A 24478-nucleotide genomic window follows, 5' to 3' on the forward strand; every position below is an offset into this window, starting at 1 on the left:
CCTTCCTGGATCCCTGTGGGAATGAAGCCATATATTCTACAAGGTATCACAGTTCTACAAAAAATAAAGAAAAAGAACATTTAGCAAAATGAGAAACTACTAATCTTATTTCCTGAAAAGAAAATTAAGGATAAATACAGTCAAAATCAGGGAAATTTTCCAAAAAAAATTTTTAAATGTTTTAAAAAATTTGAGTTTTCCAAAGTATAAAGTTAAATGGACCTTTTCACCTTGAGTTTGAAACCACCTAACAAGAAAATAAGTAGCAATGAAGAAGTCAATGTGAAAGAATAAAATGGGCAAGATTATTCCTCATTCTGGGATGAAAAGGAATAGATGGTAGTGAGAAATGTAATCATGTAAGCTCACTTCAAGTTAGCAACAAAAATATCACTATAAAGTAAACATACTAAATTAGGGCCTGATTTACACATAACACATTATCAAAACTTGTAGTGATAGAATAAATTGGAGATCTGGCATGTAAATTGACTGTAAAATTATATATTTTTTTCCACTTCATATTTTTGCTAACACAACCTGCATTTAAAGACTTCACATCTCCTACCAAGGATATTATTAGCATATTCTGAAGTTAATTTTACGAACTAATGGCTACAACAGTGGGCTCAAGCATAGCAACAATTGTGAGGATGTCACAGGACTGGGCAATGTTTCATTCTGTTCTACATACAGGGTCGCTATGAGTCAGAACCGACTCGATGGCACCTAACAACAACAACAATGGTTCAAATTGGATCAAATAATCATAAAATCAAACACGCACTTTGAATCCTTCAAAAGTTTTTCACTTTAATAGCAAAAAAGGAGATGTTTCTTCAGTACTATATGATTATTTACTTTTACAACATTTCTTCAAAGATTCTATATTTCTCCAGATGTTAAGTTTGAAAAGTTGTATTTATAACTATCATAACTGTGATTAGGGGATATAAGTATAAAATAGACAAAAGAAAGAAGAAACATCAAGTTTGATACTAGAGCTGGAATTTGGCCTTCCCTAAGCTTGAATCATTCCCCAGAAAAGGAATCACCTCAGACCTTGAGTCCCTAGGGAGAGTAGGGAAGACAGAACAGTATGTCTTGCAGAGTCAAAGACACTTCCCTGGTCCCAGGACACCATGGAGACTAGACAGTGTACTATCCTGAGTCCAGCTTTAAGAAATAAGCATTTACACAGAAGACCAGAAGCCTGAGGACTGGGACAAAAGACCAAAAATAGCAGATCCAGATGCTGTCAAGCCAGATGACTGGGATAAAGATGCCCCTGCTAAGATTCCAGATGAGGAGGCCACAAAACCTGAAGGCTAGTTGGATAATGAGCCAGAATATGTACCTGACCCAGATGCAGAGAAGCCAGAGGATTGGGATGAAGATATAGATGGAGAATGGGAGGCTCCTCAGATTGCCAACCCGAAATGTGAGTCTGCTCTTGGATGTGGTATCTGGCAGCAACCTATGATTGACAGCCCCAATTATTAGGGTAAATGGAAGCCTCCCATGATTGACAATCCCAACTACCAGGGAATCTGGAAACCTAGGAAAATACCAAATCCTGATTTATTTGAAGATCTGGAACCTTTCAAAATGACTTCTTTTGGTGCTATTGGTTTGGAGCTATGGTCCATGACCTCTGACATTTTTTTTGACAACTTTATCGTTTCTGGTGATCGAAGAGCAGTTGATGGTTGGGCCAGTGATGGATGGGATCTGAAGAAAGCTGCTGATGGGGCTGCTGAGCCGGGAGTCATGGACCAGATGATCGAGGCAGCTGAAGAGTACCCGTGGCTTTGGGTGTTCTACATTCTGACCATAGCTCTACCCATGTTTCTTGTTATCCTCTTCTGCTACTCTGGAAAGAAACAGCTCAGTGCTATGAAGTACAAGAAGACTGATGCTCCTCAGACAGATGTGAAGGAGGAAGAAGAAGAGAAGGAGAAGGAAAAGGACAAGGGAGATGAGGAGGAAGAAGGCGAAGAAAAACTTGAAGAGAAACAAAAAAGTGACCCTGAAGAAGATGGCGGCACTGCCAGTTAAGACGAGGAAGATAGAAAACCTAAAGTAGAGGAGGATGAAATTTTGAACAGATCACCAAGAAACAGAAAGCCTCGAAAAGAGTGAAACAATCTTAAGAACTTGATTTGTGATTTCCTCTCCCTCCCCTTTCCCTGCAAGTGTGGTCCTAGGAGACGACCTGGCACACCTTAAGTTGAAACTCAGAAAACCTCAAGACATCACCATCAGCAGGTTCCAGTTGAACACTAGCCCATGTAACTTTGAACATCTAGCAGTAAATAATTGCAGTTGTGACATAGGGACCCTGTTTCTTTAGAAAGCAAGCATTTAACATATCGATTGTGAAGTGTAACATGAAACAACTAACTTGTATTTTTGGTTTTTAAACATCTTTGTTTTTTAAAATAAATAGAACTTTGCCAAACTTTAAAAAAAAAAAAAGAAGAAGAAACAAACATTTACAAATGGTAAAGCTTTTCTCCGGAGCCATAGTGGCACACTGGTTAGCAGTTCGAATCCACCAGCCACTCCTTGGAAATCCTAGGGGGCAGTTCTACTCTGTCCTATGAGTTGGAATCGACTGGACAGCAACGAGAAGAAGAAAGCCTTTGTCCACCTTTCAACGTCGTTCATGATTCTTTCTCATTCAGGTCGTTCGCATTATCATAACAATACATAACCTGTAATAATTGGGGACCCTGGAAGTGTAGATGGAAAAAGGTGAGCCTGCAAATGTAATATTTTTTTTACCAGTTAAGAGAATTTGAACTAAAAGATTTTAATAAGCAGTCTTATTCATCCACATAACTGTAATCTAAGTGCCAAGCACTCTTCCATATGCTCCAGAAAGGTAATCAATATAGAAAATTCTGGCTTCATGGAGCATTTATTTTATTTTAGTAAGGGTGACAGAGGAAACAGTTAAACAAAAAATAAATAGTATTATTTCAAATAATAATATGGGATTTGAGAAAAAATAAAAAATTAGAGGATAGACTGCATGTGGGGTGGGGAGATATATGCTATTTTTAATAGAACTGTCAGGAAAGGTCACCTGAAGAACTGATATTATGGTAATGAACTGTATTATGTAAATAAATTAGCTCAGAAATGATCTGGGGGGAAGAGTTGTCCAGGTGAAGACTGCAGATAGTCCCAAGTCTTGAGATAAAAACAAGTTTGGCATGTCTGAAGCCAGTGTGTTTGGAATATAGTAAATCAGGGGGGAAGAGGGAGGTGACTAGTCAGAAATAGACAGGAAACAGGAAATTTAGACTCTTGCAGAGCAGTGTTGGCGTAAGCTGTAGAAAGATGCACACACCCAGTGTCTTGTTAAAATGTAGATTCTGATTGAGGGAGTCTAGAGTGGGGATAGAGGGGCCCTGGTGGTACAGTGGTTAAAGTGCTTGGCTACTAACCTTTTGGTTCGAACCCACAACCCGATGCTTTGCAGGACAGAGATGTGACAGTCTGCTTCCATAAAGATTACAGCCTTGGAAACCCTATGGGGAAGTTCTGCTCTGTCCAATAGGGTCATTATGAGTCAAAATTGACTCAACATCAACGGTTTAGAGCGGGCATACAATCCTAACAAGGTTCTTGTGATGCTGCTGCTCTGTGGAACACCTTTTTTACAGCAACATTGTACACCATGGTCAAGAATTTTGGTTTAAGTGTGATGAGGAGCCATTCAAGGATTTTAAACATGGATTGGCATCATCTAATTTACATTTTTTAAAAAGATTACTCTCACCACTGTGCAGGGAATAGATTGCAGGTGGTAAGAATGGAAACAGGGACACTAGATAGGAGGCCATTCTAGTCATCTCAAGGGAGACATGATGGTGGCTTGGACCTGGATGGCAGCAGTGCGGGAGATGAGACTTGCTCTGACTTGGTAAATATTTGAAAGTACAGATGGTAGGACTTGCTGATGGATTTTATGTGAAGGAAAGAAAGCACACAACAAAGACTCTGGTTTGAGTAACTAAATAAATGTTGATGTTATTTACTGCAATGAAGGGGCTATGAGAAGAACAGTTTTGTCAGTGTGGCAACAGCTCTGGTTTGGCTGTGTTAATTTTAAGTATAACTTAATGATGATATTAAATATATGAGTCAAAAGCCCAGGAAGGAGGTCATAGTGATAATCACAGCCAGGGCCTGGATGAGTTCCTTCTTTTGAGTGTAGATCAGAGCAAAAGTATGAGTCCTAGCCAATGCAGTATTTAAAGGTCTGGAAGAAAATTTCCATAAGAAGGAGAGTGAGAGGGAGCAGTCACTGAAGTTTCCTTCTTCCCGGAAACATTTTCTTCACTTGGCTTTCAAGCTTGTCTTCCATGAAGAAAATGTTTCCAGGAAGAAGGCAATGATCAACCATGTGAAATCCTACTGCAGAGAGGAGGGGTGGAAAACAGCCACCAAGTAACTTGGGATTGTACAATATTCATTACTGCTAAAAATGTCTCCCAGTTGATTCAGGTAGTCCCCAAGTCTTTGCACCAGTAATATCATGTAGATCTGTTGGTTTCTTGTGGAACTCACTGTAAATATATAGTGTCTAGTATAAAGAGCAAATTCTGGGCAGATAAAGAATTATAGTTCTGACGTTACACCTGAACCTCTCAAAAAAGACTGCAAAATATGCAAAAGTGCATGGGAATACAGAAATCTTCAGAGGATGCAAGATGTTAGAGTGAAAAAAAGCACCATCTGGAGGAAATAGGGAAGAGGATTATGTAAAGTTTCAAGGAACTACCCCTTGGGCCCGCCCATTTTCCAATATTCTGAACCTCAATTTCATTTGATCTACACCTTTCCCCCATTTTAAACACGTCCAAAGTCAGTATTAGATAAATCAGACTGAGTTGAGATGTACAGATGTTGGGATCAAGCATAAATAGAAGCCTTCAGGACAAATTATCAAAAGGGTAGTGTAAGATACAAGAGATACGACAACAGATGAATCAAAAAAGTGTGACAGATTAGGCTAAGAATCCAAACAAAGAGAGAGGAAATAGCAATGTTAATAGCACATGGTAAAAAACGAGTGAAGTTTGAAAGCTGAAGCAGTTTCCTGCATTGACAACAGCTGTTTTCATAACATTCCTATCCAGCTGAGAACCAGTTTCCTGCTTGGGTCAAGGGAAGTCAATTCCTACTAGCTAGAAAGGTGAGAGTTGTGTCCTTATAGAAGGAATTCTTGACAACAATGAATATCTGGGAAATAGGAATGACCCCTACACATGGCATCAAACTGACTATAAGATTATATCCTCAGTGATCACTGTGGAGTCCCTCAGTGGAGCAAAGGGTTAATGCAGTCACTGCTGACTGAAAGGATAGAGGTTTCAGTCCATCTAGAGGTGCTTTCGGAAGAAAGGCCTGGCAGTCTACTTCTAAAAAATCAGCCGTTGAAAACTCTATGGAGAACAGTTCTACTCTGACACACATGAGATCGCCATGAATTGGAATCAATTTGACGGCAGTTGGTTGTGGTGGTGATCATTATATCCAGAGTCTGAAAGGAGATTAGTTCTGCAAGAATACAATGTACAATGCTTGGTTCAGATAATGCTTCTAACAACACTTTATTTATCAAAGTGCTGCTTAGCTTGTATATTGCTCTAAGAAATAAATTGAGATAAATATATTTTAGCATGCCATTTTCACTTCTATTATAGCCTTTTCCATTAAATAGCCATGTTTGTTGTGTTGTTAGGTGCTGTTGAGTCGGTTCTGACTCATAGTGACCCTATGTACAGCAGAAGGAAACATTACTCGGTCCTGCACCATCCTCACAAATGTTGTTATGCTTGATTCCATTGTTGCAACCGCTGTGTCAGTCCATCTCACTGAGGCTTCCTCTGATTTGCTGACCCTCTATTTTACTAAGCATAATGTCGTTCTCCAGGGTCTGGTCCCTCCTGATAACATGTCCAAAGTACATGAGACGAAGTCTTGCCATCCTTGCTTCCAAGGAGCATTCCGGCTGTACTTCTTCCAAGACAGGAATGAGATAATATTTTTAAATATATAAAACATGAGAAAAGAAAAGGACACCCTCCTGGAGAAACTGGAAGTAGAATGAAGAGAAACTCTACCCTAGACATATTCTGGAGACTTCGCAGTTTTATTTAGATGTCTGTGAGGTTAACCTCAATTTGCTTGGCTACCCACTTTTGTTTATTTATTAGAACCAAGCCTTATTATGTCACTTACTTGATACTGTAGTCTCAAACTCTATTGTGCAGCAGAATCACTTAGTAGGCTTGTTAAAACTCAGGTTGCTGTACCTACCCCCAGAACTTCTGATACAGTAGGTCTGGGATGTGGCCCAAGAATTTGCATTTCTTGCAAATTCCAAGATGACACTGATGCTCCTGGTCCAGGGAACACGCATTGATAACCCACTGGATGCTACCATTGCTGTTATGCAAATGAATAAAATTTACATGAGTAAAATTAAAGTCAAGATAGTAGATTCTTTTTTTTTTGAATCTACTCATTCTATGTATCAAGATGAATGCAGAACAAAATAGTCTTATAGTGACTGTTTTCCTCAAAATTATTTTTTTTGTGCATCACTATTAAATACGTAAATAAAACCCCTCATGAAGTCTTATAAGAAGTTTCATACATTCTGCTTTGTAGTAGATATTGTTGTAGGTGCTGAGGGAAAGTAGAGGAATGTGGGATTAATTGGATCCACTCCACATTCCCAGGGTACAGCTAAGTAAAGGGAAGGGCAAACAAAATCACACAAAACACCATTAATATGGTATATGCTGGAATAATAAGAGCTAACCTTTGCATTTTGTTTACTCTGTGCCAGACACAGTTCTAAGCAGTTAACATACTTTGACTAACTTAAAATTCCTCACAACAACTCTAAACTAGTTAATATTTTAATCTCCATTTTAATGATGAGGCATTGAGAGGTTACAGAATTTGCCCAGATAGTAAGTGGTAGAGCTGGGACTTGAACCCAGGTAGTCTGGTTCCACATGCAACATTATTAGCCACTTGCTTACTCTGTGTCCCTATACCCTGCAATGAGAGGTACCTCCAAGGTGTCATGGGAGCACAGAGAAAGAGGGGATGTCAGAAGAAGCTTCACAGAGGAGATGATTTCAAATTGAGAGGAAAGGTTATAAATCATTCTGCTAAGTTATTTAAAATAACAATTTTAATGAATAATTTATAAAAGCAAAGTTGAAATTATCTTTAAAAAAAATTGTTGTGGAGTCGACTTCTACTTGTGGTAACCCCATAGAGTAGAACTGTGTCCACTAGGGTTTACAATGACTGATTTTTCAGAAGTAGATCACCATACGAGTTCCTGTCTCCCAGCAGCCTCTCCAACATTCGTTATTTTCTGATTTTTTGATTCGTGCCAGTAATGTTGGGGTGAGATGACATCTCAGTGTAGTTTTGATTTGTGTTTCTCTAGTGATCGAGAACATTTCCTCACATGTCTGTTAGCCACCTGAATGTCTTCATTGGTGAAGTGTCTGTTCATATCCTTTGCTCATTTTTTAATTGGAATATTGTCTTTTTGTTGATGAGGTGTTAGTTTTCCCATAGATTTTAAAAATTAGAGCTTTGTCAGATATGTCATAGCCAATTTTTTTTTTCCAGTCTGTAGGTTCTGTTTTTACTCTTTTGGTGAAGTCTTTTGATGAGCATAAGTGTTTAATTTTTAGAAGATCCCAGTTATCTAGCCTATTTTCTGGTGTTTGTGTATTGTTAATTATGGTTTGTATCCTGTTTATGCCTTATATTAGGGCCCCTAGCATTGACCCTATTTTTTCTTCCATGATCTTTATAGTTTTTGGTTTTATATACAGGTCTTTGATCCATTTTGAATTAGTTTTTGTGTATGGTGTGAGGTATGTGTCCTGTTTCATTTTTTTGCAGATGGACATTCAGTTTTGCCAGCACCTTTTGTTTAAAAGACTGTCATTTCCCCAATTTAATGGACTTTGGGCCTTTGTCAAAGGTCAAATGACCATAGGTGGATGGATTTACATCTGGATTCTTGATTCTGTTCCTTTGGTCAGTGTATCTGTCGTTGTGCCAGTAGCCGGCTGTTTTGACTACCAAAGCTGTGTAGTAGGTTCTCAGGTCAGGTAGTGCGAGGCCTCCCCTTTTGTTCTCCTTCCTCAATAATACTTGTTATGGATTGAATTGTGTCCCCCCAAAATGTGTGCCAACTTGGCTAGTCCATGATTCCCAGTACTGTGTGATTGCCCACTATTTTGCCATCTGATGTGACTTCCTAAGTGTTGTAAATCTTACCTCTATGATGTTAATGAGGTGGGATTAGCAGCAGTTATGTTAATGAGGAAGAACTCAATGTACAAGATTAGGTTCTGTTTTAAATCAGTCTCTTTTGAGAAAGAGAAAGCGATCAGAGAGAGACATGGGGACGTCATACCACCAAGAACGCAGTGCCAGGAGCAGAGTGAATCCTTAGGACCCATGGTTCCTGTGGGAGAAGCTCCTAGACCCGGGGAAGATTGATGACAAGGATATTCCCACAGAGCCGACAGAGACAGAAGGACTTCCCCTGGAGCTGGCACCTTGAATTCAGACTTCTAGACTTCTAGATTGTGAAAGAATAAATTTCTCTTTGTTAAAGTCATCCACTTGTGGTACTTCTGTTATAACAGCACTAGATAACTAAGACAATACTTTACTTATCTGAGCCTCTTGCCTTTTCACATAAAGTTATTAATTTTTCCATCTTGTTAAAGAATGCTGTTGGTATTTGGATTGGGATTGCATTGTATTTGTAGATTGCTTTAGGTAAAATTGATATTTCCACAGTGTTGAGTCTGCCTATCCATGAGCATGGTATGTTTTTCCATTTATGTAGGTCTCGTTTGGTTTTGTGCAGTAGTGTTTTGTAGTTTTCTTTGTATAGGCCTTTTACATCCCTGGTTAAATTTATTCCTAAGTATTTTATTTTATTAAGGAGCTATTATAAATTGATGGAGCCGTCGTCGGTTAAGAGACTGGCTTCTAACCAAAAGGTCGACAGTTCAAATCCACGAACCACTCCTTGGAAATCCTATGGGGCAGGTTTACCCTGTCCTATAAGGTCGCTATGAGTCGGAATTGACTTGACAGCAGTGTGTTTTTATTATAAATGATATTGCTTTCCTGATTTTCTTTTTGTACTTCTCTTTTGGTGTATAGGAATCGAACTGATTTTTGTATGTTTACCCTGTATCCTGCTACTCTGCTAACTCTTTCTGTTAGCTCCAGTAGCTTTCTTGTGGAGTCTTTTGGGTTCTCTATGTATAGTATCATATCACTGGCAAATAGAGATAGTTTTACTTCTTCCTTACCAATTTGGATGCCCTTTATTTCTTTTTCTTGCCTTATTGCTGTAGCTGTGACTTCCAGCACAATGTTAAATAGGAGTGGTGATAAAGGGCACCCTTGTCTTGTTCCTTTTCTCAGGGGTAATGTTTTCAGCCTCTCTCTGTTGAGAATGGTGTTGGCTGTTGGTTTTGTATAGATGACCTTTATTATGTTGAGGAAGTTTCCTTCTATTGCTATAAGGAATGGGTGTTGGGCTTTCTCAAATGCCTTTTATGCATTGATGGGGATGATCATGTGATTCTTTTCTTTTGTTTTATTTGTGTGGTTGATTACATTGAGTGATATTTTCTAATGTTGACCCTCCTTGCATACCTGGTATGAATCTCACTTGGTTAGGGTGTATTATTTTTTAGATATGATGCTGAATTCTATTGGCTAGAATTTTTGCATCTATATTCATGAGAGATATTGTTCTGTAATTTTCTTTTTTTGTAGTGTCTTTGTGTGGTTTTGGAATGAGGGTTATGCTGGCTTCACAGAATGAACTTGGAAGTATGTATCTTCCTTTTCTATGTTCTGAAATAGTTTGATTAGTACTGGTGTGAGCTCTTTTCTGAATGTTCGGTAGAATTCTCCAGTGACGCCATCTGGGCCAGGACTTTTTTTTTTGTTGTTGTTGGGTTGTTCTTTTTTTTTAATTACCTCTTCAAGCTCTTCTCTTAGAATAAGCCTGTTCAGATTTTCTACCTCAGTATATGTTAGTTTAGGTAGATAATGTGTTACTAGAAATGTGTCCATTTCCTCTAGGTTTTCAAATTTGTCGGAGTAGTTTTTCATAGTACTCTGTTATGGTCCTTTTTATTTCAGTTGGGTCTGTTGTAATGTCCCCTGTTTCATTTTGTATTTGGGTTATTTGCATCCTCTCCTGTTTTTCTTTTGTCAGTTTGGTCAATAATTTGTTGATTTTGTTGACCTTTCGAAGAACTAACTTTTACTTTTGTTGATTCTTTCTATTGTTTTTCTTTTCTCTATTTCATTTATTTCTGCTCTGATCTTTATTGTTTCCTTTCTTCTTGTGGCTGTGGACTTCTTTTGCTGTTCTGTTTCTATTTGTTGACTTGTAAAGCTAAGGTTTTGATTTTATCTCTTTCTACTTTTTTGATATGTGCATCTATTGGTATAAATTAACCTATGAGCACTGCCTTTGCTGTGTCCCTAAGGTTTTGGTATGATGTGTTTTCATTCTCATTTGATTTTAGGAATGTTATGATTCCATTTTTGATTTTTCTTCTACTACCCAATAGTTTTTAAGCAAGCTGTTACTCATTTTCCATGTTTTTCTTATTTTTTTATCTTGCTCTTCCTATTATTAATTTCTACTTTTATGGTGTTGTGATCAGAGAAGATGCTTTGTATTGTCTCAGTGTTTTGTAGTTTGTCGAGAGTTACTTTGTGGCCTAAGATGTGGTCTATTCTGGACAATGTTCCATGTGCATTGGAAAAGAATGTATACGTTGCTGCTGTTGGGTGGAGTGTTCTATATATGTCTATGAGGTCAAGCTGGTTGATTGTGGCCTTTAGATCTTCTGTATCTTTCTTGAGTTTCTTTCTAGATGTTCTATCCTTTATCAAGAGTGGTATGTTGAAGTCTCCTATTATTATTGTGGAACTGTCAATTTCTCTTTTCAGTACTGTTAGAGTTTGTTTTATGTATTTGGGAGCCCTGTCTTTGGGTGCATAGATATTTATTAGGGTTATGTCATCAATGGTGGATTGTTCCTTTAGTCATTATATAATATCTTTCCTTGTCTTTTATGGTGGATTTTGCCTTAAAGTCAAGATTATCTGAGATTAGTATTGCCACTCCTGCTATTTTTTGGATGTTGTTTGCTTGATATATTTTTTTCTATTCTTTGATTTTTAATATAATTGTGTCTTTGTTTCTAAGGTGTGTCTCTTGTAGACAGCATATTGATGGATCCTGTTTTTTTAATCCATTCTGTGCCTCTCTGTCTCTGAAGCCACTTATGTTCAGTATGATTACTGATTGGTGTGAGTTTATTGCTGTTGTTTTGTAGTGTTTTTTTTTGTGATGCTGACTTTTTTTGTTCCTCTTACTCTCCTGTGCTGAGTTCCTTTTGTTTATGGATTTTCTTTTCATTTCTTTTGTTTTTGTGTTTACTGAGACTCGATGTTTTTCTTCTTTATTTTGAACAGTATGTTTGTTGACTTTCTTTGTGGTTACCTTGAAGTTTGCGCCATCTTCCTAAGTTTGAACCAGACTTTTATTACTTAATATCACCTTGACTTTCCATTTGAAAGTTCTATACCTACATCGTACATTCCACCTTTTATTGTTCTTATGTGTTGTCATTTACAAACTGATGTCTCTGGTTTCCTTTTGTAAATCTTTTAGTTTTGTTTTATACTCGAGAGTTCATTACCTAGGTTACTATCTGGCCGATGTTATCCTGTGTCCTAGCTTGAGGTTGTTGTCTGATGTTATTGTTTCTGTAAGTGAAGTACTCTCTTTAATAATTCTTGTAAGTTTTTGTTGTTGTTGTTGTTTTACATAATCCCTTAATTTCTGTTTATCTGGAAATGTCCTAATTTCACCATCATATATGAGTGATAGTTTTGCTGGATATATTATTCTTGGTTGACAATTTTTTCTTTCAAGGCTTTACATGTTATCCAGTTGCTTTCTTGCCTGCTTGATTTCTTCCGAGTAATTAAGGCTTATTTTTGTTTCCCCTTTGTATGTAACTTTTTGTTTTTCTCAAGCTGCTGTCAGGATTCTTTCTTTGTCTTTGGTTTTAGTGAGTGTGATTATGATATGTCCTGGTTATTTTCTTTTGGGTCTATCCTGTGTGGGGTTCATTGAGCTTCGTGGATGGTCATCTTTTCATCTTTCATGATATTAGGGATGTTTTCTATCAGCAAATATTCAGTGATCCTCTATGTGATTTCCATTTTCTCCCCCTTTTCTGAAACCATGATCACAAGCAAATTTTTGCTCTTGATTATATCGCACAGAGTTCTTTGGTTTTCTTCATTGTTTTTTCTGATTTTTCCTCAAGCAAAGTGGTAGCCAAGGATTTGTTTTCAATTTTGTTTCAAATTTGTTTCAAATTTGCTCCTAAAACCTTCTGTTGTGTTGTCCATTTCTGAAATCTTGTTGTTTATCTTTTGGATTTCTAATTAATCTTTTTGTATTTTTTCTAATTGTTTATTTATATTGATAGTTTGTTCTTGTATTATTTTCCTGAATTCTTCTATTGCTTTGTTTGTGTTTTCCCTGATTTTGTCTATGTTTTCCTTATTTTTGTCTGCATTTTCCTTGAACTGTCTCCTAATCTCTTGGGGAGCCCTGAAATTAGACTTTTGAATTCCCCATCAGGTAGTTCTAGTGCCTTTTCTTCTAACGGAAGGTCATCTGATATTTTATTTTGATCTTGTACTGGAGCTTTGCTGTCCTGTTTTTTTATGTTTTGATATTATCTGCTGTCCCTGAGACATTCAGTGGTTATTTTCTTCATTTATTGTTGTAGTTTTTTTTTTCATACTGCTTTTTTGTTTTATTTAGTTATGTCTTGGTAGGCGGGCTGGATGTGTTTTGTTTCTTGCTGGGGCACAGTAGTTCTCACCACCTTGTCTAAGTGGGCAAGGCCAGTTGTTCAGCTACGTATGGTGCACAGGGCAAGTCCAGCAGGGAATGAGGGGCTGGGATGTGTCGTTTGTCTGCAGCACCAACTGCACCAGGGGCGGGTCCAGGAGTCCGTAGGTTCACACTGGTCCCATTCAGAGGCACAGTGCTTGGTGGAGCAGGGCTGGGGAAGTGTGGGATGGAGTCTGGGGTCCATACCAGTTCCCACACGAGAGCATAGTGCTTGGCGGGGCAGGGCCAGGGAACAGCAAGAGTCAGGGTCCTACAGTCCAGAAGTCCATGCTAGTCTTGCTTGGAGGCATGGTAGTCAGCAGGAGGGGCTGGGGACGGCAAGGGGCAAGGTCTGGGGGTCTGGAGGTTTGTGCCGGTGCTGCTCAGGGGCATGGCATTCAGTGGGGTGGGGTTGGGGACAGCATGGGGTGAGGTCCAAGGGTCCAAGGTCCATACAAGTGACACTTGGGGCAGGCACTCAGCATGCCATGCAGATAAGCAGGATGGAAGGGAGAGAATGTGATGTGTTTAGCTAGGTGTTAGAGAGAAAGAAGAGAGAAAAAAAAAAAAGCCCCAAAAACAAAAGAAAAAAAGTGGCAGCACAGTGGGAGCCAGCAGGTGGGGCAGGGCACACCCATGGAGGCCATAGGCCAGTGGCTCTGTAGCCAAGCGATGTGGCACAGTCCATCGAGAAGGAGCAGTGGCGGTGCACTGGGCTGGGTGGGTGGAAGAAAGGAAAGGAAGGAAGGGAAAGAGAGAGAAGAAACAAACAAAATTATGGGGCTAAGTGAACCAGCCATTGAGGGTAGGGCAGAACTGAGGTGGTGGTGAGCAAGTGTTTCTCATACTGGGTGGTAGAGCATGACCTCTCAGGAAGGGGTAGAGGCAGTGCAGGACCTAGGTGTGAGGGAGAAGGAAAAGGAAGAAAGGGAAAGATAAAGAAAAATAAAAATTAACAGTGCCAAGGGAGCTGGCTGGTGGGGGTGGGATGGACCTGAGGCAGCAGTGAGCCAGTGTCTCTCTGGTCAAGCAACCATGCCCTGTTGGTAAGTGGTGGAGGTGGAGTACAGGGTAGAAGTGTAGAGCGTGGGAAAGCATGTATCTCTTGTTACTGGGTGCTCTGTCTCCTGTTGGGAGCTCTGTGAAGTTACCTTCCCATACTCCCTGTCCAGGGTCATTGCTGTCTGTGCTGCAAGATGGTGAAGCCATGCTGCGTTAGCTGGCAGAGGACCTGTACTCCGTAGCTCTCCTTGTTCTCTGTTCTTGTCAGTTTCTTCTTGGCATTTGTTGCTTGATCTAGTTCTTTATCCCTTCATTTGATGCCTAGGTTTCCAGGATTGACATTTGTATCTGTTTTACTTAGTTTTTTGGGTCTTTGCTGCAGAGGGATGGCATGGTGCTTCTGTCTATAGCACCATGCTGGCTCCACTTCTCTTGAACCTATACCTTTAGGTTAGCAGCCAAGTACATTAACCATTTACACCATACAAGTACCCTGAAATTATCTTCGATGTCCTTTATTTTTATTTTGTAATCCTTGAAAAATTGTAATTTTTGTTACATAGTGCATGATTTCCTTCAAATCACCCACTTTCCCTTCTGTGGGCAGATACTGTCCTAAGGAAAGGAACTCTGTCTGGTTTGTTCCAAGTTTTATTCCCAGTGCCTAGAAGAGTTTCTGCACTCAATAAATATTTAGTATATTAATTAATTAGTTAATAGACAATAAAGTTAACCATAGATGAAAATCAATAAAACCCTAGTTAGCAATAGGTAGAGACTAGTAATAGTTGAGTTCCACCAATGAAAAAGCTCTTCTTTGTAGGATTATAAGGCAGCTATTTAGATTGCTTTACTTTGTCTTTCATTTTATTTTCTACCCCTTATCCATGTCATCTGCCATTAACAGAATGAAATATTGGCATATGTGCCTTCTGAATCTGCTGCGCTGAACTGTCTGTGCTCAACCAAACACAGCACATATGTTCATCCTCTCTGGGCTGACACAAAAAATGTAAGTTTTTCAGGGTCAACAGTAATAAGCTTCTCAAATTATATCATGGGATTAGGAAAAGAAGCATAAATATTGTCCATTCAGTAACTGATAACAGAAAAAAGACTAATATCTATTCACTTATTAATAAGGAAAACGCATGCATGGGTTGGCTTCAATTTCACACACTCACACATACACACACAATGGAAAAGAGCTTTTTTTTTTAATGTCTTGAGTGAGTTACTTAAGATACTCCCTCTTACTTTTTTAGCTATAGTGCAGGAATGATTCTCAAATCTACAGTTTCTGTCCTCTGAATCAGGTAACAGGTCCAGAAACCCCCCTATACCACTGTATCACAAACCCACCCTCAAAACACTTCCCCCTACTTCTTTTTTCTTCAAATAATAATAAATTACATAAGAATCTTTATTGTAAATTACATGTAATCTATTGACTCTCACAGAATGTTTTTATTAATTTATTCTAAATGCTTGCATCCTTAACCAAACTATGTTTGCAATTTATGAACAAGTGTAGTTTCATCATGAATGCTGGCTGATATTTTTTTTAACATTAAAGAGTAAGTCAAAGTGAAACAATGAAAATATACATTGGAACTTCTTTTATTTTTCAATGGTGTCAGCCTCTTGGTTGAATTTGCTAATCATTTTTGAATACTGGAAGATTGTTTGTAATTTTTTGTGCTATTTACAGTGAAAAAGCTACAAGCATATACCCTTTTAAGTTGAATATGCTTTATTAATATTTCACCATTACTTTCATACATCTAGAGAAGACACAAAACAATAAATAATATTCAAATATATAGCTTTTCTCCCTCCTTTTTTAAAGGGACTCATTTTCTTTTCTGGATTCTGCCATTAACAAATATTTATAGAAGATCTTTGTAATGTCATTGCAGGGTTAAAGACTCATATGGCATTATTCCAGAAGGATAAGGACTCAAGGAGGTAGAAAAAATTATTTGCGTTTTGCTACTATAGACTATGGTTTACCAAAACTACCACAGTCACCTCCTCTTGACCATTATCCTATTGTTCAGAGGTCTGTAGCTCTGAGTAACTATAATATACCCACATTTCTCTTGGGGTTCCTGACATCAGTTTGAAAAGTGCTGGTCAATAAATTTATAAAGCAGCTGTGACCTAGTGGGTAGGAAAATCTCCAAAAATATCTTATTTTGGTCTACAGAGCTGAGGGTGTGTTGACTGTGGGGGTAACAGATATAAATTGGGTCACGTACACAATGGGTCAAGGAAAAGTAGATACTGTTAGTACAGTGTTAAAACGTGCTAAATTGTAGAGCATGCAAGTGCCCTTTAGGTTAATATTTCTTGCTCAGTGTGGTAGGCTGAATAATGGCCCCACAAAGATGTCCATGTCCTAATGCCTAGAACCAGTGAATATGTTATTTTATGTGGCTAAAGAGACTTTGCAGATGTGATTAAGTTAAGGATGTCGAGATGGAGAGATTATCATGGATTATCTGGGTGGTCCCAATGTAATCACAAAGGTCTTTATCAGAGGGAAGCAGGAGGGTCAGGAAGGGATGAGATGATGGAAGCAGACAGTAGAATGATGTAGAGCCACAAGCCAAGGGAAGTGGGTAGCATCTAGAAGCTGGAATAGGCAAGGAAGCGGATTCTCCCTTAGAGCCTCCAGAAGGAATGCAGTCCTGTGACCATTTTAGACTTCTGACCTCAAGAACTCTAAGATAATAATTGTGTGTTATTTAAACTGCTAAGTTTGTGGTGTATTTTTACAGCAGACATAGGAAATGAATACACTCAGTATATGCACAGTCAGTCTAATCAACTCCTGATATAGCTAATAGGCTTTATCTAGTGAGCTAACTTTCATCAGCTGTAGTAGCAATCTGGGTCCCAATTTCAGAAGACTTCTTCCACAAAACTAGTATTCTGTGGTGATGATCAGTGTTTAGTGACACAGGAGCTAAGTTTTTACCAATCTTCTCTACTCAAAAGCCCATATTTTTATTTTTATTCACTGCCATTTAATTGTGTTGCCAGCAGTTACTACATCAATATTCATATCTGCACTTCTCTGTAGCAATAATTTTTGTAACCTTCTCTAATGAATGGTATCTCTCTTTCTACCTTGTGACTTTGTAGCTTTCAACATGGAGTAGAATAGCCAACCATCTGATTCCAACCTAGTCTGTCTGGTTTTCGTAGTTTCGTTGATCCAGTTTTCCTGGCTTCTAGGATCTCAGTCCATGTTCTGTAGATTCTGCAGACACAAAGTCAGTAGTTTTCAAAAACAACTTTTATTATGAACATAAAGGAAAACAGCAAATACATAGAGAAATAAAGTTTATAGAAATTTCTTAATTTAATCAGAGTTTAGCCACAGGTTGGCTGGACTGCTTAAGCATGGAGTAACCCCAACTCTTTGTATTGCCTTATCATCATCTGGATTTGATGGTGGAAAATGGATTATAGACTAAAGTATTCAACTGTTGTGATACTTATTTTAGTTGATACCAATTCCAAGAACTGCTAGTAAGTTTTCATATCCCCCCTTGCTTCCTGGCATTACCTCCAGATGTGGACTCCAAGCTCTCAGGCTGTTCATTTTGGGCTCGGGGCTTACTTCAGTTTTCTCATGCTAGTTGCCTTACTACTTTCTAGTAATTTCTGGCCCGGGGCCTTGGATAAGAAAGTTCTTCACAGTGTGTCACCATAGACTCTTACTCTGGGTTCAAACCATTTGTACCAACCTACCATTTAGATTTTCTGCTGCTTTCTGTTCTTAGCCTTTCTGGCTCTAGATGCCTAAAATCCCTACCATTGCATCTCCATTTGTTAGTCATCTTGCTTCCTTCTTTTTCTTTCTCCATCTCCCTTTACTCCTTCTCCTCCTATTACTACTACTACTACAAATTTTATGGTGGATTCTATCCATTAGGGTATTAAGTGAACAGTGGACTCATTCTGCATTCAAGGTTACATGCTCCATTCACTTCTCATGCTTCTTATCAACTCATCTTTCAGGCACTTGCATTTCAAAACCTCAATCTTCCAGAATTCTAGCTTTATAATTTTACCAAACTCTCAAATCCTAAACATATAGTCACAACAAAATAAAGAATTTTGACCAAAATTTACAAGATGCCCTCAAAGGAATTTATTTTATCTGGGAACAACAGGGTAAGGACTTCCATTTCTTATGGATTTTTCCTACTGTTTTGTCTAAGCCTGACAGGTGGAAAAATAAACAAGAGAGAATCAAGACCCCTAGGACTAATTTTTCTATTTGCAGACTGGTTGCTGAAGTGGGCTCTCACCACTTAGTCTGAGTTTTATCTTCGTAGAACCTAAACACAGAGGCAACCAGGGAGAACACCTCTGAAATCTTGGATTTCTGGATGATTTGGATGCTCACAGCCTCCTCTTCAGCCCCATGTGTTTTCTGGCCTCACCATAAGGAGCAATGCACAGGAGGTGCAGCTGATTTCAGAGCCTCCTTGATTGTGTGAAGGAAGGAAAAGAAGGTGACATACTTTTGAAAATGCCTGGCCATGCTGCAACAGGAAATGAATTCTTCACTTCCTCTTTAAAAGGGAAAGGGGCTTCTGTTTGCTTTAAAATAGTTTACTTGTATGGAACAATCGGAATTGACTTGACAGCAACGGTTTTTTGTTTTGTTTTGTTTTTAAATCTGACTCAAACCTTTTCATTTTATAAATGAGAAAATTGAGGTCCAAGATGAAGAAGGAACTTTCATAAGAACCACAAATTGAGTGGCTGAAACAGGATTAGAATTCAGATCTTCTGACTTCTCATCTTTTCTTTGTTAAATGCTTCATTGTTTTATACTAAAGTGATCACCTGGTCCTCCTACTGTGAATGAGTAAATATTTACTATTCCAGATAATGATCTACAAAAACAAGTGGATTAAGTAGTCATGCACTTCCAATTTGTATTCTCTTCTTAATTTATTTTTTTTAATTCTTATATACTAAACTTGGGTATATTGTCATTTTATCATTCCGGTAAGCTAGGTTAATCTTTTGAAAGCTTTGGTTTGATTACTTTAGTGTAATTATTGGCTGTCTTTTATAGGGATTATCTTTAACCGTTTAGAAATGGCTCTGCATATAAGCACAAACAGGTATACAACTCAATGTCTTTACTATGTGACAACTTTTGTTTTATTTTTTAATTGGTAAAAGTAGTGAAATTGGACTTCCCTTGAAAAATTGCCCCTGATAATTTTATTTTGCTACCCCGGAAATAACATTTGACAGACATTGGCCAACGTAATTGAGACTGAAAATTTATAGTGCCCAGGAAAAAGCAATCAAAAGCAAATTGGCTACACTTTAGTGTGAATTATGGCTTCACTATTTACAACTTGATAATAAAAACAGATGCAATGATTTGTGATTAATTAAGTGAAAATTGCCATGAAATGCAAGCAGATGTATACTTCAGGTTAAGCACACTCTAAAAGGTTTTTTCCATTCTAAGGAATCTTTCATTGTAACCCAACAAGGAAGATTGTAAACTGTGAAATACATGATGTGAATGTAAGAAAAATAACTCAAATGGAGGGAATACAAATGCGATGTATACTTGTGATTAGGATGTACAAGATTTTGTTGCTCCCACTGTGAGAAGAAGACAAGCAAGATGACATTAAAAATCACAGTGGTTTTTTTTTTTTTTTTAACCTAGTAGAATGCTGAGGACAAATACAGAAGTGAACTAAATTCCAAAAAGTTACAAATCCTTTATAAAAGAAAAGAGATTCATGACTGCTTTCATCCCTGACGGAAAAACAGGACAAGAAGAAATCACCATAGATGAGGAGTAAAGAGAAACCAGCTTAATGCTTAACAAACTTTTACTGGCTACTTTTAGACTAGTGTGATGGGTAAGAATCCCAAAGAGCCCCAGCTACAGAGTGAGTTTGCACTACCCACAAATGTTCTTGCAGAGAACGTTATGAGTGCACACGCAGGGCTAGTATGCCAAAGGGTGGGGGAAAATAGGAGATGAGAGAGATCCTGCAAAAACTCTCTGAGCTTTTCCTGTTGGCCAGCCAGTGCCTACTGGAGAGTGGGAGTAGGACGTGTTAGCTGAGACAAATCCCTTCAAAGCAGACTAGGCATTCACCACGTGGAAAGCACAAGCAGCCAGCTTCTGAACGCTGAGGGCCAGAAAGGCTGAGAGAAATACCTCTAATCTTTTAGGATGGTGAGGAGTCTTCCTTAACTGGGTAATGTAGAGGGCCCCCAAAAATCTAAGACAGAACTTTTAAGGTATAGAAATCTGAAGGTAGGACTGGAGAGCAAATAGAATCACCCAGTGACCCAAAAAAGCTGGCAACAAGTCTATAAAAAAGACAGAGGTCTCTAGAGTTGCAACATGTCTTAGATCCCAAACTCTGCTGAGGAGAAGATTCTGATCATGGCTTCAAAATATTTGAGGCCAGTGGTGAACTGAATCTAAGTAATGTCACAAGGAAGACCAAGCTCAGATTAATTTGACTCAGCCTGCCACTGTAGTTGTCTGATTAAAGAAAGTGTTTGCCTTCTTCTTGGAGTAAACAATATTTACTTCAATTTTTAATGCAATGCCCAGTATATGATAAAAAAAATTACAAGGGTAATGGTTGCACAGCCAGTTGGTATAATTGATGTCACTAAATTGTACACCTATCAAAAGTTGAATTTGCAAATGTTGTGTGATATATATTTTTACAGCAGCAACAACAAAAAAGAGTTGCTGCTGAGTTTATGTACAACTAAACATATTTAGTTTCTTGGTTTGGAGGTTTAGAATCATGGTTTCATGGGACATCACAGTTAATAGGCCTAATATTTTTAGTGCTTATGTTCCACCTCCTGGTTTGTTGTGCTGTGCCTGGGGTCTTAAAGGCTTGGAGGTGGCCATCCAACGTACAAGTTACTCACCTGGAGTAACAGAGGATGAGGGAGAGTCAGGAATACGAGGAGGATATGAAATGTGTAGCTAAATGCTTTGATGAACAACTGCCTTCTTTGCCATGAGACCAGAAGGACTGGATGGTGTCCAGCTACCATTACGGAACATTTTCATCAAAGATTCTGTAGAAGAATACTGATCAAAAAGGGGTGAGGAGAAGGCAGAACAGAATTTCAAATTTGAATGGAATCCAGACTTTCTGGAGCCATAGGGGCTAGATGAACCCCCAAAACTATTGCCCTGAGATGATCTTTAAACTTTAAACCAAAAATATCCCCAGACATCTTCTTTAAATGAAACAACAGTTTAGCTTAATTAGTAAAAAATCTCTGTCTTGAGTGTTGTGCTTTTTTAAAGAACTATCTATACAGGAGCAAATTAACAAAAGCAACTCTAAAGGTTAGATAGGAAGCTTAGGAGAACACTGAGTTTATGTCAATGGGGAGGAGCAAGTCGGAAAAAGAGTGAGAATGGTTACACAACATGAAGAAGGTAATCAATGTCACTGAATTGTACATGTAGAAATGGTTGAATTGGTGTGTGCTTTGCTGTATATATTTTCAACAACAATAAAAAATAAAATAAAAGAGGCCTGGTTGCTTAGTGGTTAAGTTCTTGGCTACTAACTGAAAGGTCCATGGTTCAAACCCGCCAGCTGTTCTGCAAGAAGAAGGTATGGCAGTCTGCTTCTGTAAAGATGACAACCTTCGAAACCCGATGGGGCAATTCTGTTCTGTCTTATAGGGTCACTATGACTCGCAGTCGACTCACTGGCAACAGGTTTTGTTTTTGGTTTGATAAGGTGAAAATATAAAAAGGTATTATTCTATTTTCAAATTATGACTTAAAAACCCAAACTAGCTTAGTGCTCTGAATCATAACCTTTGTTGATGTGAATCTCTTTATTTAAGTATGACTATAATGTCTATCTGTGTGTATCTATTTATCTATCTCTAAAACCCATTGCTGTCGAGTGGATTCTGACTCATAGTGACCCTATAGGACAGAGTAGAACTGCCCCATAGGGTTTCCAAGGAGCGCCTGGTGGATTCGAACTACCGACCTTTTGGTTGGCAACCATAGCTTTTAACCACTACGCCACCAGGGTTTCCATATCTATCTCTATATGTCTGTAAAATACCATATGCACGTACTGATTGTGTTTATTTGGTATTCTGTGTAAATAATGCTACAGATCAGGATTTAATTGGCATTAAAAATAATATAGCTTCTGTGAATCAAGTCAAATTCTTTGGAAGGCTAAGTCTGTCTTATTTTACTCAATTAAAAAAAATTAAACGGGAAATAGTTTAGTTATTGACCACACACATTAGAAGACTAAAGCATTTCCTGCTCAAAGAAAATAAGCAGGCCAAATAATCCCATCCAAGACAATGAAAACGGTTCCTGTAAATTCTTATTTTGACAATTTGAAAATAATTCATTACCTTACAAAGGACCAATTATCCTAGAGTCAAGCTCTCAGCATGATAAAGACTCTGGAATAATGAACTAGGGATCCTGAGATTTGAACAGGGATAAATTAGAAACAGGATGCTTTAAACTATTTGATGCAGAGAGGAGAAAGGGAAGAAAACTAATATTTATCGAATGCCTGTTACGTTTCATATGCCTTGTGAGGCACTTTATATATGTTAAATCATTTAATTATTTCAATCTCCCTGCAAGTTTGGATGAGGAGACTGAGGTTCAGAGAAGTTAATAGCTTGTTGAAGTTCACTTAGTGAATATATGGCAGGGCTAACTGACTCTAAGCTAACCTCTAAAGGTTGCTGAGGTTAAAAGGCAGTGCATTTCTGTAATAATTAAACATTTAATGAAAATAACGTCTTAGGCTGTAATGAGAGTTGTTTAAAAATTTACTGGAATAACAGCGTGAAGAAATAGTGATTGAAATGTTGATTGGCATAGGATTTTTTTTAGTATAGTATGACAAAGAGAAATGACAAAAGCCATGTAAAAATCTGACATTGTCACTTAGATTTTTTTTTTTTTTTGTTATTAACTTTGGCCTAGTTTAATTGTAGCAAAGCATTGTTTTTTAATAATGCATTCGAATAAAAATAAATAGAAAATTATATCTTAATATCTATTCAGAAAATGCGTTATTTTTATTTTGAAAATTAGTACTTATCTTAAACATAGCTCAGATTTATGTTGTAAAGTTTCAGCTTTCATAAGCTTATCTTCACCTATCTTCATACAATATCTGGTAATTTTTGTCCCACTACACATCACAGAAGAACATTGATTATTGAAATATGACCATCAGTCTACCTATAGCCATTTAGTTCTACCAATTATGAAGGATAGAATTTTTCCTTACAGTAAGTACTCAGTGTGTCCTGAAGGATTCTGTTTGTTTTGTTTTGTTTTCTGTTAAAACATACCAGCCATCAACTTGAAGCACCCAAGCGAACTGAACACTCAAGGTTTAAGGTTTAATCCCTGTTTTTTGTTTGTTTGTTTGTTTGTTAATTTATTTTATTTTTTTGGTCCTTGGCACTACAAAATAACAAAGAGCTAAATGAGGCCATGCAGATTCACAGTTTTAAGAAGCATTATGAAGTGGCTCCTTGCCGTTGCTTTAGAATTTCGCTGGAAGAGTAGAATTGCCTTTTGATTTGATGCCTTTGCTTCAGTTGCTGTAAGTCTTCATTGCTTGCCTCTGATAATGCTGCAACAATTAACGTAAATTGGTGTTTAATTTCAGTAAGACTTTTTTTTCAGTGGGACGTGAAAGCATGGAATAATAGCAAACCATCATTCATCAAGTTTTTTTTTGTCATTAAGATAGCAATTTATGTTCGTCATTTAATAGTTACGCAACTTAATACATGTCTTCTAATTGATAGTTAATAAGTAATTATGAAGTTCAACCTCTAAAACATTGATATGAAAACTGTAAAATTCTGATGGAAATTTCCATACTTAAGATATTTATAAGAGGGTTCACCTTTATCTTCTGTTGTATTACTTTTTGAAGGAAAAAAATGTTATACAGAAATCTAATAAACCCCTCCAGGAATTTCATGTTCATTCAGCTTCAGAAGGAACCAAAGTAAGCATGGCAGTAGAAAAAACAAAAAGGTCTTATACAGACGAACTGACAGAATTTTGTTGTTTGTTGCTGACTAAGGTCTAAGTATATTCATAAGGAGTAATTACAACATAATGTTTTTGTTTTGATTTAATTTCTTTACATTTAAGAAGTTGATATGCCTTTCTAAATTAAATTTACTCTACAAGTAAGAGTGGAGCGTTAATGCTAGTGAAAATATTAGTTTATATTTATTTTAGGATGAGAAATAGAAAGGGGAGAAAGACTCTACATTTCTAAGAGTCCTAATGGTTTCTTACACGTAAAATCACACTAAAAGTCTGATCTGCTTTGTGGGAATTACTTGTAGGAATAGATTATGTTTGGCCACTTCTTA

The 24478-nt window shown here is 37.7% G+C and overlaps 1 protein-coding gene and 1 pseudogene across 7 annotated transcripts in view; both read left to right on the forward strand.

Annotated features, from left to right (window-relative positions):
* The window catches only part of LOC111821213 (calnexin pseudogene), a 7777-nt pseudogene extending 1981 nt beyond the window's left edge, over positions 1 to 5796 (forward strand).
* Positions 1 to 24478, forward strand: part of LOC101351339 (B cell scaffold protein with ankyrin repeats 1) — a 242724-nt gene that overhangs the window by 3151 nt on the left and 215095 nt on the right. Inside the window, exon 1 of one of the 7 annotated variants that reach the window (XM_023734729.1) lies at positions 14359 to 15041. The exons of 5 other annotated variants lie outside the window; for them this stretch is intronic. The gene's annotated coding sequence lies outside the window, so the exon portion shown is untranslated. Of the gene's footprint in view, positions 1 to 14358; positions 15042 to 23057; positions 23689 to 24478 lie in introns of those variants that run through there. One more of the 7 variants, XM_023734730.1, reaches the window with a different exon arrangement.

This window comes from Trichechus manatus, unplaced genomic scaffold (assembly GCF_000243295.1).
Source record: "Trichechus manatus latirostris isolate Lorelei unplaced genomic scaffold, TriManLat1.0 scaffold00071, whole genome shotgun sequence".
NCBI lineage: Eukaryota > Metazoa > Chordata > Mammalia > Sirenia > Trichechidae > Trichechus > Trichechus manatus.